At 40.2% G+C, this 17,263-nt stretch overlaps 1 protein-coding gene across 4 annotated transcripts in view; it reads right to left on the minus strand.

The window, feature by feature from the left end:
* The window catches only part of LOC138492082 (beta-1,3-galactosyltransferase 2-like), a 222,967-nt gene that overhangs the window by 67,214 nt on the left and 138,490 nt on the right, over positions 1 to 17,263 (minus strand). For 3 of the 4 annotated variants that reach the window (XM_069619044.1, XM_069619043.1, XM_069619042.1), the window contains one exon: positions 7,764 to 7,830. The gene's annotated coding sequence lies outside the window, so the exon portion shown is untranslated. Of the gene's footprint in view, positions 1 to 7,763; positions 9,113 to 17,263 lie in introns of those variants that run through there. The other variant, XM_069619045.1, reaches the window with a different exon arrangement.

The following is a 17,263-nucleotide window of genomic DNA, read 5'->3' on the forward strand; positions in this document are numbered from 1 at the left end:
GCCGCCATGATGGAATGACAATGTTGTCATTGTGTTCACTGTGAGCACAAAACGCTGGCCATAAATTAAATGGCAGCAAAATATGTGAGTGTTGGGGAAAAGAGCTATTCACTCCACATTGCATTTCCTTAATTACAATCTTAAATTTCTTTACACATTTCCTTGTGTCTAATTGTGCCAGTGCGCTTTATCATACCATGGGTAGACCTCATCAACCTTGACGAGGGTCTCCCCATCACGAGCCTGGGTTTGTAGTGATGCAAGCTAAGACACGGCACGGCAACAACCTTTATTAAGAACCAGAGCTCTCCTTTGTATATACAGGACAAAGTGTCCTCTAGTGGAGACAAACGATAGTTGTTTCAATCCAAATTTCAGCATAGTGCTAAACAATGCTGGGAATATTTTCCTCTATGGTAGCATTTTACCTGTACAGTGCATTTCTATTTCGATGGTCAATCCTATTTCTGTATAATACATATATTCACCACAACAGGCATGATTTCAAAACGTGACTCGTGCATATTCATATAGAAAACATATGATTGATGATCTCATATACCTGGCGGCAAGACCACCGCAGAACCTTGGCAAAATGCAAATATTAAAGGTTTTTACATAACAACATGAAGTTAGATAATAAAGTGCAAGTGCAATCAACCCCTGAGTTGTAGTTAAGTGCTACACAGCTGTAGTTCGTCTAGCACATTGAACTAAACTATTCCTACATGTTGAAGAGACAGCACCAAAGAGATATAACAAAAATATCAACTGGGTTCCCATTATTCCATACACATTCATAGACATAGATCAAATCTATTGGAGAAATACAAACATCTCTGGGTCAATATTGAGTCCATTAGGTCTTAAAGTGTCAAATTTACAAATTAGAGATGCCTCTTATTGCCTGAGTTTCAGTCCTCGGTTTCCCAATCTCTTGTGTTTGGGAACATGGGCAAGACCAACAAATGACATTTCCATCACATTGCCACCATGTTTCTCCTATAAAGTGTCCTGTCAAAGGGTTGATTACATCTCCATTCTTAATAGCTCTATAGTGTTGGAGGATCCTGAGCTTGAGCATTCCTATGATCGATCCGATGTAGTGAAGACCACAGGTACAAGTAATGGCATATACTGCAAATTTCATCACGCAAGTCATTTTGTGTTTGTATCTCCATAGCAAACCATTAGAACTCACAAATGGAGTTTTGGATATGAAACTGCACATTTTGCAATTTGCACATTTATGGAAACTTCCCAGACCCTGTGTCATAAAGTGACCTGACTTGGTGGCTTCTGTGACTACCATACTCGGTGATAGTATGTTCTTAAGAGTTGGCGCTTTACGGTATGTCACATTAGGGACTTCATCTAGCACCTTTTTAAGAACAGGATCTGTCAGGAGCACATTCCAATGTTTTTTCATAATAAGTTTAACATTATTGGCTTGATGATTGTACCCTGTTATGAATCTTATCTTTTCCTTTTTCTTATTGACTTGTGCCCCAAACAATTCCGATCTTTCTTTGACTTCTGCTTTGTTAAAGCAGTCTGTGACTACATTTTTGTTATAGCCTCGTTTGACAAATCTTCTACCAATCTGCTTGGCTTCTGCCTGATAATCTAGTTCTTTACTACAAGCTCTTTTGGCTCTAAGGAACTCTCCATAGGGAATTGAATTTTTTAATGGAATAGGGTGTTGGCTTTTAGCATGCAGAGTGGAATTCAAACTCGTTTCTTTCCTGAATAGCCTAGATGTTAAGCTGTTCTTATCCACATTGAATAACATATCCAGAAAAACCAGTTCTTTTTTTACTGTGTATACATGTTAATTCCAAATTGAGATTGTTATTGTTGAGAGTATGGACGTAGTTGAGTAACTGAGTTTCGTTAATGTCCCATATGATGAACAAGTCATCTATGAAACGGTACCAGACAACTATGTGCTTTGTGAATTCTTCCATCTCTTCTCTCCAAGCTATCTGTGTTTCCCACCAACCCATATAGAGATTGGCGTAGGTCGGGGCCATACAAGACCCCATGCCCGTTCCCTGAGTTTGTTTGTAAATGGAGGTGCCATGTAGGAAATAGTTGTGTTCCAAGCAAAATTGGTGCATTTCCAATAACATTTTGTTATGCTGACGATGACTAATGGATCTAAATTCTAAATAGTATTTACATGCTTCAATACCCGCTTTATGTATAATGGATGTATACAGCGAGACAACATCAAGGGAAACTAGGATGTATTGTGGTTCCCAATTGACATTGTCTACTTTGGTCAGCAGGTCAGAAGTGTCTCGAATATGTGAGCTGAGACTGACAATAAACGGTTGTAGGAAATGATCTAGAAATGTAGAGGTATTTTCAAGTAGACTCCCTATAGAGGAGACTATAGGGCGACTAGGTGGATCAGTAAGGCTCTTGTGGATTTAGGATTAAAATAGATTAGTGGAGTAACTGGAAATGGATTTTTTAAGAACCAGTACTCATCATCATTTATCAATTCCAGGTCACACCACTTTCGTAACATTGAGTAATATAATAAGTTGGTTTCCAATAGTACACTACTTTCTGCCAATATATAGTTACTGGTGACACTCAATTGCCTCTTCGCTTCCATGTTGTATTGATCGCTGTCCAAGATCACTATACCACCCCCTTTATCCGAGGGGCGTATGACTATGGTGTGGTCGTCTCTTAGATTCTCTAATGCCTTATATTGCAAGTAGTTAAGATTTCTTCATCAGCAATTTCTTCAAGTCTTTCATAACTAAACTTTCAAAGGTGTCAATAGGGCCACACATGATGTTCGGACAAAAGATCGATTTCGGTTTAAACTTGCTAGGGCAGGTAATGTCTGTGGGTATACCAAATTCTCTTTCCAATGTTGCATTGTCCAATGTTGACGCAAACTCCCATTCAGATTCAGGTTGTGATCCCATATTCGAAAGACATATTAGGCTTGTCATGTCCTTGTCTGTGAGGGGAGATATCTCTCTACTGGATGTTTCTCTATTTCTAGTTCCTTCATTAACCTTCGTTGCATGACATTTAGTTAATTTTAACTTTCTTAGGAATTTGAAGAGATCCACCCTCGTAGATGTATAGTCATAGAGGTATGTGGGGCTGAAGGATAGGCCTAGGGATAATACTGAGTTTTCTTCTTGGGTAAGTCTTCTAGAAGATATGTTGAAAATCTTTAACTGTAAGTCTTCCTGCCTCTCGGTCTCCTCCCCAGATTGTTGCCAGATCGTGTGATCATACTCGATGCATCGCTTGTGCTGCCATCCCCGCCTTGTCCTCTTTTTCCTGTTTTTCCAGCGGCACCTCTTCCTTTTCAGGAATATTGACCCTTTCCCCTCTTGTCCATTTTGCTGTGTAGATGCAGTAGCTTGAATTCCTCTAAAAAATGTAGCCTTTTTGATGTAGCTCCATCTGGTCTGGTACCGTTTCATAGATGACTTGTTCATCATATGGGACGGTACCGAAACTCAGTTACTCAACTATGTCCATACTCTCAACAATAAAAATCTCAATTTGGAAGTAACATGTATACACAGTAAAAAAGAACTGGTTTTTCTGGATGTGTTATTCAATGTGGATAAGAACAGCTTAACATCTAGGCTATTCAGGAAAGAAACGAGTTCGAATTCCACTCTGCATCCTAAAAGCCACCACCCTATTCCATTAAAAAAATCAATTCCCTATGGAGAGTTCCTTATAGCCAAAAGAGCTTGTAGTAAAGAACTAGATTATCAAGCAGAAGCCAAGCAGATTGGTAGAAGATTTGTCAAACGAGGCTACAACAAAAATGTAGTCACAGACTGCTTTAACAAAGCAGAAGTCAAAAAAAGATCGGAATTGTTTGGGGCACAAGTCAATAAGAAAAAGGAAAAGATAAGATTCATAACAGGGTACAATCATCATGCCAATAATGTTAAACTTATTATGAAAAAACATTGGAATGGGCTCCTGACAGATCCTGATCTTAAAAAGGTGCTAGATGAAGTCCCTAATGTGACATACCGTAAAGCGCCTACTCTTAAGAACATACTATCATCGAGTATGGTAGTCACAGAAGCCACCAAGTCAGGTCACTTTATGACACAGGGTCTGGGAAGCTTCCATAAATGTGCAAATTGCAAAATGTGCAGTTTCGTATCCAAAACTTAATTTGTGAGTTCTAATGGTTTGCTATGGAGATACAAACACAAAATGACTTGCATGACAAAATTTGCAGTATATGCCATTACTTGTACCTATGGTCTTCACTACATCGGATCGACCATAGGAATGCTCAAACTCAGAATCCTTCAACACTATAGAGCTTTTAAGAATGGAGATGTAACCAACCCTTTGACAGGACACTTTATAGAGAAACATGGTGGCAATGTGATGGAAATGTCATTTGTTGGTCTTGCCCATGTTCCCAAACATAAGAGATTGGGAAACCGAGGACTGAAACTCAGGCAATTAGAGGCATCTCTAATTTGTAAATTTAACATGTAAGACCTAATGGACTCAATATTGACCCAGAGATGTTTGTATTTCTGCAATAGATTGGATCTATGTCTATGAATGTGTATGGAATAATGGGAACCCAGTTGATATTTTTGTTATATCTCTTTGGTGCTGTCTCTTCAACATGTAGGAATGGTTTAGTTCAATGGGCTAGACGAACTACAGCTGTGTAGCACTTAATTACAACTCAGGGTTGATTGCACTTGCACTTTATTATCTAACATCATGTTGTTATGTAAAAAACTATTTGCATTTTGCCAAGATTCTGCGGTGGTCTTGCCCCCAGGTATATGAGATCATCAATCATATGTTTTCTATGTGAATATGCACGAGTCACGTTTTTAAATCATGCCTGTTGTGGTGAATATATGTGTTATACAGAAATAGGATTGACCACCGAAATAGAAATGCACTGTACAGGTAAAATGCTACCATAGTGGACATTTTTCCAGCATTGCTCAGCACTATACTGAAATTTGTATTGAAACAACTATTGTTTTTATCCACTAGAGGGCACTGTGTGCTGTATACACAAAGGAGAGCTCTGATTCTTAATGAAGCTTGTTGCCGTGCCGTGTCTTAGCTTGCATCACTACAAACCCAGGGTCGTAATGGGGAGACTCTCGTCAAGGTTGATGAGGTCTACCCATGGTATGATAAAGGGCACTGGCGCAATTAGACACAAGGAAATGTGTAAAGAAATTTAAGATTTTAATTAAGGAAATGTAATGTGGAGTGAATAGCTCTTTTCCCCAACACTCACATATTTTGCTGCCATTTAATTTATGGCCAGCGTTTTGTGCTCACAGTGAACACAATGACAACATTGTCATTCCATCATGGCGGCCCGCTTTATGTGACTTTCCATGCAGTATTACGCGATCACATGATCAGAGATGATGAGCAGGGGGAAGAGCTGCTCGCTCGAGTTGCTTTCCTTATGTTTTAAATGTGTTGTGTTTTCACGAATGTGGAGTTTGATCAGCCTGAGGAAGCTTGGTATATCCAGGCGAAATGCGTGGCGATTTTCCACCCTGGGGGGTGAGTGTTGCTTAACCTGTATGCCATGGGGAGGTTTTTGATTTATACCTGCCCTTTAGTGCATATATGCACAGTTGGTTGTTTGTTTTTATAATGAATAAAAACAAAGTATTTTTGTAAGAAGGTGTTTTTGGTCTTGAGTGCTGGGAAATCCTATGGCATGTTTTGTGGGGTTTTTTGTAGTGCTACAACCCACCATTTACATGTGTTTTTTATACATTTAGGAGCTTAGCCAAAGTTCCCTTCCCTAGCACCAGCTACGAGTTAGGCAGTGCACTATATTGGCTCCTTTGTTTTTTCATATATATATATATATATATATATATATATATATATATATATATATATATATATATATATATATATATATATATATATATATATATATTGTAATGCCAGCTCCTGGGCTGTGGCCAGCCCATGTGGCTCTTTACTTCTGGAGTGGCTGGTTTTCTTGTTCAGGCCCCTTAAAAAAAGAAGAAAAATAAGAACAGGAGTGCCACACGTCTAACACTTTCAGCACTGACCCTAAATAAGAAAGAATAGGAATACCAAATAATGTGTCTTTCTGGAATTCTATACAATAATTGCTAGACTCATTAAAGGTTTATTTCAGGCACACTTCAGGGGGTGAGTCACTGATTTAGTCTGTTCTTAAACGCCTCAACTCAGCCTTTCATCCTTCTGAGGCCGATAAATGAGTACCAACACAGGTTGGGTGATATTGGGTGTATATTTTTTTCTATTTAAAGCACTTAAGCGTAAGTGCTATATAATAACACATCATTATCATTTGGTCATGGACATCTGCTTGCATTCACAGTAATTTGGTAATATGGGCCTATACACACTGATCTTAACAATACATATGGCGATCCATTCTTGTATGAAATGTACATCACATTATAGTGATATCGTTACCATATTTTTCGTAGTGTACAATGCTATGTGATGCCACTCCTTGTTTTGTCAATGGGTGAAAGGTTGTGTTCCATCGCTTCCCGCGATATCACTTTGGGGTGAGGTCAAATGACATCCCTTCCTGTGATGTCATCCGGGGTCAGAGGTCGTGTGATGTACTTCCACTACCCCTGACATTTTGGTGAAATGACGTCCCTGCAGCTGAGGGTTCTGATATACTTTACAAGCAATACACATGCTTATGGTAGAGATCATGGGATCAATGTAATTTCCTTGCAGGGATTTTATCCAGTTCCATTTCACTGTATTGTTTTTACAGAAAATACATGCGGGGGGAGACCACCCGCACCCCACTTCCACCCACCCACACACCCCCACCTAAACCAACAACCCAACTACAGATCTGCAGTAAAATCTTTGCAGTGAAATGGGATGCAATGAGACTGGCCTAGGAGGAAAAGGGGTGATTCCGAGACTAAGCGATAGCTGCACAATCAATTGGAATTGTGCTCAAAGTGGTTCACTCTGGTTGTGATTGACAACCTTTGGGAGTTTTTTCAATCAACTAAAAAAAGACTACATATCCTCTTGTTTGTGTGCTTTTAATTCATTATTTCAATCTAAATGATATTATTTACAATACTCAATGATCACAAAAAAGATTCCATCATAGAAATCAGATAACATTTATTAACACACAATTTAAGCCCTTTCAAAGGCTTTACAATCAAATAGAATTGTTATTACCATGATAGATAGTCATGTATAACCACAATACTTTTTAAAGCAAAATTGGCATATATTTCATTTCATTTTGCAATTAAATAGTTCTAACTTTCTAGTCAACAAAAAATAGGTGACTGCATCACCTTGCAAATGTATTGTATCCTCAGGTTATTAAATAAAAGAGAACTTATTTTGTAAAACAAAAAACAGTTTCACATTTACTAATGTTGAAAACAGCTATCTTCATATGATTACTCATTTGTACCATTCAATACCTATAACTAGTTTGGTGGCTGCTATAAAAGTAGTCAGATAAAACTTGATTATTTCAAAGGCAATACACCTTAGGACTCTTATACCAATTATTTTTAAGTATTCCCAAACTAAGTCAATATTTGCAGTGTTTTTATACAATGGATGGTTTTCAGGTTTAACATTTTTTTTCTCACAAACAAAGCACCATAAACCATTATCAATTTACACGATTGTTTTAAAACACAATCAAGAAGCAAAGGTCCCACATTCATTACATTGATATTACTGCTTACCTCAATTGAAATATGAAATATCTTCTTTAATTAATATAACACAGACTGTTCAGGGCAAGGACGTTTCCTATTTAGAAGAAAGGCAAGTGTTATTATATTCTTATGCAAACTAGAAGTTGTGGGTTGTGATGGGCATAATGGCAGAGCACACTGAAGCCACAAATGTTATCTCATGAGTATACATATACGAGAAGAATACAAAATGTGTTATTATTTTAAAAAACACCTTTTTTTAGCATTGAACGCTGTTTAAAATGGTGGCCAATTGGGAATCCATACTCTTTCCAGGGCGTGGGGTTCCCAAGTATCAGCCCTGCCTCCCCACCAGCGTTCATGTGACCATTCAACTCTCCACTGGTATCATTCAAATGCCCTTTCCAGCTGTATGCGGGCAACTCCCAAATATTCAGCCAACTGGGTAAACCCCAAGGAAACACTCTTGATATCTCAGTATACCTGTTGCAGAGCCAGGCATGGGTGATCGACAACTCCCTTGCACCTCATTGGCTCTAAAACCAAAATTCTGATCTGCTGCCCAAATAAACCCACAATTGTCCCTTTGAAATAGCTACATGAAGTGGAAACCCCTCCCACTCAGGCCATCTTCATCGATGCATAAGTTATGGGTACATCTGAGCTGTGTTTTAAGGACCAAGTAATGAAACAGGAACATTTCCAGCTTTTAAGACTATGAAATGTCCTCGCTTTTGTTAGATTGCTGCCACAAAAAGTCAACACGGATTCTGTCGGAATTTAACGATTAGAATATCATCTACTTGGGAGTCCCAAAATGCGCACTGAACCAATTGAAATGAATCCAAAATAGGGCACCGAGGAGGAGCCTAAGTAGGTGAGACAGTTCCTGTCAGAATGGATAAGCTTGCCTTGGTTGCTGATCAAACACAGAATTGTAGAGGAGGAGCCAAGTACCCCCACCTCAACCACTTCACCCATATTGCCTATATGTTCGGAGCCAGAGTGTGAAAACTGTGCAGTGCCATTCGGCATACCAATACCTAAGAGAATCCTGGAAGCAAGATTCCCAGCGATAAAACCGTACCAGCATACGAGACAGTATGATGGGCATTTGAATAAGATTCCTGAGGAAACAGAGCAAATAAATGGCAATGATGAATGGTGACGTCACACAGAGTTAAACTGATGTACATAAAAAGGATGCACAGACAAGAGAATGGAAATATTCTATAAGGCATAAAGAAAGCCCCAAGGATAAGTGACATCTCGGACTCGAGGTGTAGAAGCTTATGCCACAGAAGCGATGAAGACATCAAATTATTTTACATGTGTACAGATGCAAAAGAAACGCAAGTAGACGAAGTAATCATGAGGCTAGCTTTATAATGAATAGATTGCAGCAGGCGCCAATATATATATATATTGGCGCCTGCCAATATATATATATATATATATATATATATATATATATATATATATATATATATATATGTATATATATATATATATATGATCAAGTAAAGGACGGATGTTTCCACTATGTATTATAGCAATGCTGGACTTTAGCAAAAAGGCCTAATTTCTAGTGTGTCGCAGTTGAAAAGCAGTTTGTAATACAAAATGAATCTTAGCAAGCAGAGTCGGATGACCGAAAGAAGCCAAGGTCTCATCAGACTGGAGCAAACTGACATTGGATACAAATCGTGTGAAAGAACAAAACTCCTGCTCAGAAATCATGAACAAAACTAGGAAGACATCAGAGGTCTACACAAAAAATAGTATTTTAAAGACACTAGAAGCTTGATTTCATGGTCTCCAGTTATGTTGAAGGAAACTTTGGAAAATGTACCAAAAGGAGAACGATGAGCAACCTCCTGTAGATTGGATACTTAATGTAGGCAAAGAGTGGGGTGAGGAGCCCTCTTCTCCCCCGCCCCGCTAGAACTAAATGGTGAAAGTAAGAGAGACGATAGGTTATACCCATTAAGGGAGCTTAAAGCAGCAACAGGGTATAGCAACCCGGCATATGAGTCGCATGTGCAAAGCAGTGACCAGGGTCCGGAGAAAAATACTGAGAGAGATGTAATCTCTAAGGTCCCGAGGAAGAAGGAGAGACGCAAAGGATGTGGAGACACGGAGGGCGAACGAAAGAAGGGATACAAAGAAAAAGAAGGAAGACAGGGTGAGGGAGGAAGCAAAGAAGCGAAGAGAGCTTGATGATGATATAGAATGTAAAAGAAGACAAAGAGCATGTGATCTTGATCATCTGGAGAAAGAAGTAAGGAATCCTGATCCAGAAGTAGCATGGAGGATATAGAGGAATTCTTCCCAGAATACAAGTCATTACCAGGTCCATCTATAGCAAATCTAGAAGACGAGTTTGACTCTAGGAACATTGGGGAAGCAATCGATAAAGTTTATCATGACAAGAGAATCACAGGGAAGGGAAAAAATGATCGACTTGAGAGCACACAACTGTACGATGCAGAGGGAGCATCATGTAGTACGAGGCATAAGGAGTTGTCTTTAGATAGACTAACTCTGGACAAAAATGAAGAAGAGAGAAGTTATACAAGTTGGGCACAAGGAATGTCAGACTAAGACAGAGACACCTTCTTTGGGGAAGAAAGGAATGATTTACGTGGTCCTGAGGGATGTTATTCAATAGATAAGGAAATAAAATGGTTGGATCTAGACCTATCTATATCTCAGGCGTCAGAATCACTGATGCGGTCAGACCGACCTAAAGGGCAACTCCATGGTGACACGGAGAGTCACCACCTTATATGAGCAGTTTAAGGTCACTGCCAGGAAGAAGGCAGTGCAGGCATATTGTCCCTGCGGTGGACAGACAGACGATGAGAAATGAGAGCAAGTTTGGGGCTTCACAGTTTCCCTTGCTAGAGAAAAGGGGATCCAGACCACAGTATATACCGTGGCCCCAGATGTACAAGGATAATTTAAGGTGTAAACTCCTGAGTTTAACTTCTGGTGCTGGGAAATGGATACATGAATTAGAGAAGATGACAGGAGGAAACACATTGGCTATAGACATTAAGGGTCTCCTGATCGCCATTCTTGGAGAAAAAGCTGATGATGTTTGGTCTAGAGCAGGGTGTGCGGGTGTTACTATGGTTAACACTGCTCATGATGGAGCACCGTTCAATAACTCTAGAGCGGCAGTCTGGAAAACGCTTAGAGTATTATATCCAGACATGTCCAATATGGGAGCTATAATGAAAAAAAAGATGCAGGAAGTGGATAACCCGCTTGTTTACATTCAAAATTTCCAAAAGCAGTGGGCCTTGGAGACATGCGAAGCTTGGGGAAAATCTGTACCTGTGTTCTATTACATATTGTGCCAATGGCTGCCAGACCCAGTACATAAGCAGCTGAAGAAGTTAGTGGGTATGGAAGCAAAAACGTGGTCAGAGATTCAGCTGACCAACGCGCAATATTGCAGACACTTGCAGGAAAAGAATTGCAAGAAAGATGATGTGTGGAAGGGCAAAGAGGCTAGGTAAGTACATAAAAAATTGTCTAAATATGCCATTGAAGGGGCAATGATAACTAGTATAGATGGATTGAATTCGCAGCAAGAGGCAAATATGCCACAGGTGAATAATCAAAGACAGTTCAATCAGGGCAATAATGGATTCGCTCCACGAGGGAGAGGAGGATTTCGAGGAAGAGGTTTTCAGAATAACCAAGGGAATTGGCAGAATAGTCAGGGAAGCTTCCAGAATAATCAGGGTGGGTTTCAAAACATGCAGACTGATAATCAAAATATGCAGGATGGGCAGGTTAGGAGACCTCCTGCTATATGTTGGGCATGTGGAATGATGGGACATTTTTTGCGTGTATGTAGAAGTCAAGGGTTCGTACAGAATGGCCAATTTTCAAGAGGGGCGACTTCAAACCTGCTTGCGTATCCACAGAAGATTTGAGACGGGTTTGCTCAGAATCAACCAATGCAACAGGCACAAGCTCCGAGAATACAGCAAGGGTTGCAGACACAAAAGGCAGCAGTGAATCCGCCACAAGGGCAGTCCCAGCATTCACCTATGCAAATTCGTACAGGAAAGTTAATCACTCCTAGAATAGGGGGTCTCACTGTCGAGGGACAGAATCCTTTTACAGGCACAGGAATAAGGCTGTATCCGCAATAGGACAGCTCACTGGGATACCTGATGTGTTCGATGTGTTTGATTTGAATCTTCACAAGGAACCGAAGGTAGATGTCAGTATAGGAGGCAAAAGCTTTTCATTTCTAGTAGACACAGGTGCAACATGCTCAAGAATACGAGAGGGGAAATTTTCAATGTCTTGCAATGCCATGAAAACTCAAGGTTTCACAGGAGCTACAAGCAGAGTTCCTTTTACTGAAGAATTACCAGTCTCTATAGGAGAGTGTAACATGTCAGTGCCATTGCTATATTCAAGGCAGACACCTGTCAATATATTGGGTCGAGTTTTAATGACAAAGTAAAATATGACAATTTCATTTACTGATGAAGGCATAGTGTGTTCAACGCCAGGAATGCATTATTTAAACATGAGTGAATTTATTATGGCATTTGCAGGACAAGTGACCATGCGAGCAGTTCCAATGGAACCTGATGGAACCTGATGTTTTTCATCATGGAGTATGCATTCTGTTGACATGGTTACCAGGCCTAGTAGGCAGAACTATGAGAAAACCTGATGAGTTTTTATTTAGACCAAGGATACCTATGGATGAAGAAGACGGACACGTTTTTCTGTTAGAACTGCAAGCAGCCATACTGCAAGGTGAAATGGCTTTGCTTGATGGAAATGATGAGGGCAGACAATGGTGCACAGTAATGACGTCACTGATGAGAATATGTTTAGAGATCATCCATCTGATGATGAAGTGGTTTTCGAAAGGAGTATCACTTATTGGGTAAGAGCAATTAGACGAGAGGTTCAAAAGAAAATGATGATAGCACAAATGCGTCCCGAGTATTTTGTTGATGATATGGCAAAAGTGCAAGTTTCATTATAGACTACATGACCCTATGATGTAGGCCTGTTGAAGGGGGTTGGAGAAGTGAAGATTAAATTGAAAACAGGAGCAATTTTAACTCGAGCACCTCAGTGGATAGGCAGAGGAAGGCATTTTTATGACAATTTCCACCATGATGGATCAAGGCATCTTGGTGACATCAGTATCACACTGTAATACAGCGATTTATCCTGTGACAAAGGCAAAAAGGGGGTCGTGGAAGCTAATTCTAGATTCGAGGCCGATTAACCAGATTGTAGAGGCCGAGTTCCCTCTAGTTCCTAATCCTGCTACAATCTTATGTAACATACCTGTTGAGGCACGATATTGTACTGTGATTGACTTGAAAAATGCATTTTTCTCAATCTCATTGCACAAAGACTTGCAGGATTTGACGTCATTTACCTTCAGACAGACTAAGTTAAAAAGCACTCATTTACCTCAAGGGTATTGTTTGTGAGTCTCCATCAATTTCTAACAGAGTCCTTCAGATGGACTTAAGCGATATTGATTTAGAAAGTGTTGTGTTGCAGTACATAGACGACATTTTAGTTTGCAGCACTTCAGAGGAAGAGTTCAGCTAATGATTACACTTGCTGACAAGGGATATAAAAATGACAAAGAGAAGTTACAGTATTGTCAACAAGAAGTGCTGTATATAGGCCAGTTGATTTCACATGAAGGAAAGAAGGTAACTCCTGAAAGAGCTGTACAGCTCCAGTTTAAGGGATTCCTAATTATGCTGAGGAATCATTTTTATTCTCGCATATGGATGGTACTTTTATTGCAGCAGTCCTTAGACAGAGAACCACATTGGGGTAGAAGCCCCTTGCATATTACAGTGGTATTGTAGAACAAGTAATGAGAGGTCATTTTCTGTGTGAATAATCTTTGGCAGATGCCATATTCGTCATAAAGATGCCTGCAAGAATAGTGATGGGATGTTCCATAACGTTATTTGTTGAGCATGCATTATTTGTCATTTTGGAGAAACCCAAAGGAACGTTGACTTCTCAAAGGGCTTCTGCCTATGAGGTGGGCATTTTGAATCCAGCGATTAAAATAGTTTGATGTAAAATAGTGAATCCTGCCATGTTTATAGCTGAACCACTGGCAGAGGATGAGCATGCACATGACTTTTCGAACTATGAAGAGTTCTATGATGAAATCCCTAGGATGAAAGAAAATGCTTTGACAAGTGGAGAAATTGTTTTTATTGATGGTTCTTCAAGAATTGATCAAAATGATGGACAAAGATATACAGGTGCCGCTGTGGTAAAGCACACGGCCAATATGGAGTTTCAGAAGATGGAAAGTGCTCGACTACCGTCTCACTATTCAGCACAGGCTGCAGAGTTAGTGGCGCTGATAGTCTCGCTTGAGAATCATGCAGACCAGGAAGTAACAGTGTACAGCGACTCTGCCTATGTGACGTCAACGGTGAACGCTCGGTTAGCATGTTAGGAAAGGAGGGCTACCTCCGAGCAGACGACACTCCAGTGCAGCATGATGATTTATTGCACAGGCTTATTAAGGCACTACAAATCCCAGGAGTCACAGTTGTTAAATGCGCAGCTCATACTAAAAAGACAGACTTTATCTCAAGTGTAAATCAAGCAGCAGACGATGAAGCCAAACTAGCTGCATGTTCAGAAAATGTTATGTCATTTGATACGCCTGATGTAAATGAAAGCACAGCAGTAATGATGGTTGTGTCCGAATGCTATAGTAAATTGTCAAAGACACAATTAATATAGGTCCAGGGGGAAGCACCTCAAGATGAGAAGGGTTTGTGGATGCAAGTAGGGTGTTCTTTAAACCCCTCTGAAGCATTCTGGTGACAAGACAGCATTGGTAAACCGTGATGCCTGTAGCCTTATTAAGGGTGGAGTTGGAACACTACACTACCCTGCGCACACAACTAGAGAGAACCTCGCTGCAACTATTACAGAGGACTGGTTTGTACCAAATTTGTCAGAACACGTCGCATTTTATAGAGTGAATTGCATTGTTTGCCAAAAATGTACTGTTGGGCACACATTGCACACAATCAGGGGAGTTATCCCGAGACCCAATGGCCCCTTTTAGCATTTGCACATTGACTATGTTGATATGCTGCAATGGATATCTGTAATGGATATAGGTACATGATTATAGTAGTTTGTCCTTTTTCACGGTGGATTGAGGCTGGTCCGTGTACACACCCAGACTCTACCTGTGCAGCAAAACTCTTAGTGCAGGAAGTGTTTCCTGTATGGGGAATATGTGAAGTATTGAGCTCAGATAATGCTCTCATTTTGTAAATCAGACTTTTGAACAGATTAGCTTGTTGCTTGGTATAAAGCACAGGTTTTCTTCAGTTTATCATCCACAAGGAAATGGGATATGCGAGTGGCTCAGCGGCTTATTTAAAGTAAAAATAGCTAATTTGAAGCTTACTTTGAAGAAAGGGTGGTTGCATTGCCTACCACTGGTATTATATGCATTGAGGAACCAACCAGGTTTGGACCACCATCTCACCCCCCCCATGAAATAGTGACAGGGAGGCGAATGAGGACACCACTCGCGCCTCCATCCAGAGTTAGAAGTAATGCCCAGCCAACATCAGAACTGTTAGGAATGGAGCTACGTCACTATCTTATTTGTATGACTTCAAGTATCTCTGTCATTACAGGTTAGTTACAGCAAAAAGGGTGAGGGGCAGTACAGAACACAGAAGGAGATGCTTCAACAAGTGGAATTGAAAAACTTTGTGTTCCCAAATTATTCCCGGAGATTCGGTCTTAATCCACAATTTTTCAAGAAAGTGGCACGAAAATACTTTCAACAGCCCTTTCATCGTTGAAGACGTCATGCCGTCTGCAGTCAAAGTTCAGGGTAGATGTGCTTGATTTTCCCTTGGTGATGTGAAGATCTATGCTGGAGAAACCCCTCTACCCCACAACCATCGGAAGCAAGCATCAGGGAAGAACCTCAGCACGTGCAGACTAGATCTATGATGAGGAAGAAGGATGCAGAAGCTGCCAAGTAAAGACAAAGTGGACACTCTTTTCAGTCACCTATAAGAGCGTTAAAGGAAGATTTTGTTTTTGAAGCCATAAGAGCTTGTTGACTTTGTACTGAGGCATGTTTAAGCCTTGATAAGAAGATAACTATGCCAGATCTTGATTTTGGATTTGATCATTCGAAGAGGGTGCAGTACCCTGATTCATTTCTCATTGAGTTCCTGTTTGGATTTGCCCATGGTGTTTCCCAATGACAATGTTTCACGGATCATATTTGAAGTTCTTCTCTTCGTTTTGTGCACATATCCTACAATGGTGGGGAGAACTTCTAGCACTCACATTTTCTTGCAAGATCCTAAGAATGGTCCGATCATAAGAATACTCACTGCAATCATTGAGGAAGTTCAACAGCTTCCTGAGTATAGCGGGAAAAGTGCACATGCCCATATCAGCTGATAACGCACACAGACTGGTCAGCCTAGTATTTTATTACCTGATTCAAGAATGCCTGCAGCTTGTTAATAGACACACCGATGTTCGAACCTTCCTAAGGGAACCAAGAACAATGCAGCATTAAATGAAATCTTAAGAGACATCATCATACAGTGAATACCTACTCTGAGTGAACTCTGAGATCAGAGTGAAACCTTCCTTCGAAGGACAGATCGAGAGGTTGCTAGTTAAAAAGAACTTTTGTTCCATGCTGAAAGAAATTCATCATGTCATCTGCTCTAAGACAGATTTGAGGCATCGACTGGGAACTGGTGTATGTTGTTGAGCTTATCTAGACAAACTGAAGTAGACTGAGAACATTCTGAATGAGACTTTCTGGAGAAGAGGTTGTCCTTATCATCCAGTAAGCAGACAGTTGGTCGAGAACATGTTGCCGAGTCGAGTCAGCAGCTTCCAGAAGCAGTACGTGATGATGCTGTATTAAAGTTTACTTTTTCCTTCCTTAGTAAATAAAGATGGGTAGCATTAGTAGCAATATTGTCATGCCGGATCCTGAGAGACGCCCATGTTGTGTACAAAGTCGATGCTGTAAAATCTCTTAACTCCGTATTATTTATGCTTGCATTCTGTTCATAATAATACTGCTTTCACTCACAGTGCCTACGTTGTATTACATAGATGTATGTAGATCTAATACTCCTGAGGATCTTCCTGAGCAGAAGCAAGGTACAATCGTGGCAACTACTAGGCAGCCAAGACCGTATGTCGTTATTCCTGTTTCAAAGTTGCCCGAGTCTGAGGGAAATCTTACTAACCATCATAATCATGCCAGAAGTGTCCTAGAGATTGTTTTTGGACACCAGAAACAGACCTTACAGGAGAGACAAATGAAGGGTTTGTTGGATAGTGAACCTACTACAGAAGTATGCCTGAATTTTCATACTCCTGAGTTAGACAAATCTAAGTTACCTTTTGGGGGAAAGTCGCATGCAGAGATTATAGCAGATTCCATATGGCCAGCTTTCGGTAAAGCCAAACAA

Source organism: Ambystoma mexicanum, chromosome 10 (assembly GCF_040938575.1).
Source record: "Ambystoma mexicanum isolate Mex_15411 chromosome 10, UKY_AmexF1_1, whole genome shotgun sequence".
In the NCBI taxonomy this organism is placed as follows: domain Eukaryota; kingdom Metazoa; phylum Chordata; class Amphibia; order Caudata; family Ambystomatidae; genus Ambystoma; species Ambystoma mexicanum.